Here is a 2850-nt window from a genome sequence, read left to right as displayed (position 1 = left end):
GCTTCGTCGTAGTGGTTCTGTTAGTTTTAATGGAAAACAATAAGGGGACGAAGGAATGAGAGACGGCAAGAAAGAGAAAGAGAAAGAAAGGAAGAGAGAAAGAGAGAGTGAGAGAGAGAGAGAGAGAGAGAAAGAGGGAGAGAAAGAGAGAGAGAGAGAGAGAGAGAGAGAGAGAGAGAGAGAGAGAGAGAGAGAGAGAGATAAACAAGCAACCAGACAAACACACGAAAACACATACAGGGAGAGTATAAATAAACAATAATTTAGTTTTAATCCGTTTGTTACATTAGTTATTCTTGGTTGACAGGCTGTCTGTTTCACTTTACTTCTGAATACCCTCCCCCCCCCCGTGTGGGAGGGAATGGCTGGCAGTGTGGGAATTGAACGCGGGTCAGTAGGAGTGCCAGACGTGACCACTGCACCAGAGAGAGAGAGAGATAGAGAGAGATAGAGAGAGAGAGAGAGAGAGAGAGAGAGAGAGAGAGAGAGAGAGAGAGAGAGATAGAGAGAGAGAGAGAGAGAGAGAGAGAGAGAGAGAGAGAGAGAGAGAGAGAGAGAGGGAGAGAGAGAGAAAGAGAGAGAGAGAGAGAGAAAGAGAGAGAGAGAGAGAGAATGAATGACAATCAAAAAGACAAACAGACACATTCACACATACTCTGTGTGTATGTGTATGTGTGTGTGTGTGTCTGCTGAGATAGATAGATAGATAGATAGATAAAGAGAGAGAGAGAGAGAGAGAGAGAGAAGGGCGAGAAGAGAGACAAAGGGAGAAAGAAAAAGATAATTCCTGCCTAGCTAATTCCAAGAACATCGTGTAACTGTTCCAGCATCCCAGAAATTCCTCGGAGGTTAGCATCTGACAGTGTAAATCTCTCTCGTATTCTTCAACAACAATAACGTAATCTCTCCCTCGCCTTCCTCAAACATTCCCCACTACAACCGACGCTCAGTTATGAAACACGGAACAGTATAAATAAAAATCCCCTGCCGCCATTCACCGTATCTCTCTCTCCTTCCCTGACTGGCAGTCGAGGATTATCCTGGTCGAACTTGTTACCAGAATAATTACCACCATTCACCGCTAGAGGGCCTCCCATGGCGCGTCACGTGACCTGCGCGCGACCGCCACCTGACGTACCTTTCTTTAGCACTTTAACTCATGATCTGTATCGAGTGATATCAGTGACATCGAGTCGATTTATTGTGAGTGAGAATAACCAGGGCTTGCGTTATATCTCACTCAGCTTGATAATGCAGAGTATTTGTGTACCGAGAATAGCGATGTACATCTTGAGAATTTATTTTCTTTTGTCGCCGTGAGTTACGGTGGTAGGTATTATCAATCTTTTAATTTCAAGTGATGTTTGATTTTTTTCTCTATGAATAGATGCACTCCTTCATATCATAACAAAATAGAGATAAGAGATTCAATAATTTTATTTGACTTTGTGTTCTCATTTCTCATATATGTGGTGCACTAAATACCCATTCTTGTCTAGGGAAAGGGAAAGGAAGAGGACAATGTACAAACACGTTGATCCTGTACGATCATTTCCCTCGGCCTCTCTAACAAGCTATATAAAGATATAAAAGCATGATATTCGCACAAATTTCTCCCTGTTTCCACCAATTCGGAAATAGGAGTAACCGTGACAAAGCATACGTCAGCGGTCTCGTTTCCCACTGGCCTGAAAGACTCCACATATACCATGTATAAGGCCGTTCTCCCGACCTTATGCAGCGGCCTATGTCCACAAAAGCTCGTGGTAATCGGCTGGAGTCTATCTTTGGAAACCGATGGGACCCGATAACACATAGAGGGATAAGAACATGATAGTCTTCCCATTGTGCTGCAGCGCGCTTGTCTCCATGGTAGTGCTGCAGTGTCTGACAAATGGTTTGGTTTGAACTGAAAAGGAATTCAATTACAGTTACCTTCTAGAGACTGTGTAAATCATGTAGGTAATGTCGAAGCGGTCGTGTAGTACCCCCTAGGTACGTTGTAGCGTTGCAATTCATCATCATCGGTCTCGTATCGAGTTTTCTCTCTCTCTCTCTCTCTCTCTCTCTCTCTCTCTCTCTCTCTCTCTCTCTCTCTCTCTCTCTCTCTCTCTCTCTCTCTCCCTTCCTCTTGTCAAGCTACCCTCCTTATCAATCTTACGCTGGCCTCGCCTGATGGGCTGTGAAGAGCAGCTACGAACCCGGAAGTCGAGGTCAAACCAGGTAACGCGGCGCGAAGGTCAGCTCACGTAGAGAAAATGATTTGCAGGTTCAACGCGAGCCACTAAATCATGGCGGCTTCAGACTCCTCCTCGTCCTGCATTCTTCCCTGTTCGCAAATCTCGTTTGTATTTTACGGCCGAACCCTTCACGCTTACCGTTCTACGCGCAGGAAACGGACCAAACAGCGGCATTTCACCCTTGTTACCCGTCAGCAGAATATAGGGCGTAGGATCCGCCCTCGCGCCTGATTCAAAAGAGAAGAAAGGGGAGAAAAGGAGTTGGCGGCCTTTGATTGCTTGACGTCCACATTGCCGAGGTTCAGTCAAGTGTAAAGCCAAATCTCTTAAAACGCGCCGAAATATTCGTTCATTTGTTCACGAGTTCCGTCTGCGGCAACATTCGTCACGTGGTGTACCACATGGTGTTGTTATAGCCACTTAGTTTGTTAACAGAAGGCGCATGCCTGCGTGTCGGATTATTTGGAAATGTTCGAATTTGCATGTATATTAAAGACACTGCTTGGAGGTTCAATTTTATTTTCTCGCTGCATGTTACATTATTATAATTTTTCTGCAATCTTTGATCTTAGAATGTTGCTCGAGTCATTCTGTTTATGACACTTTGGAT

Source organism: Penaeus chinensis, chromosome 7 (assembly GCF_019202785.1).
Source record: "Penaeus chinensis breed Huanghai No. 1 chromosome 7, ASM1920278v2, whole genome shotgun sequence".
Taxonomy (NCBI): Eukaryota; Metazoa; Arthropoda; class Malacostraca; order Decapoda; family Penaeidae; genus Penaeus; species Penaeus chinensis.
Note: the sequence above shows the minus strand (reverse complement) of the source record.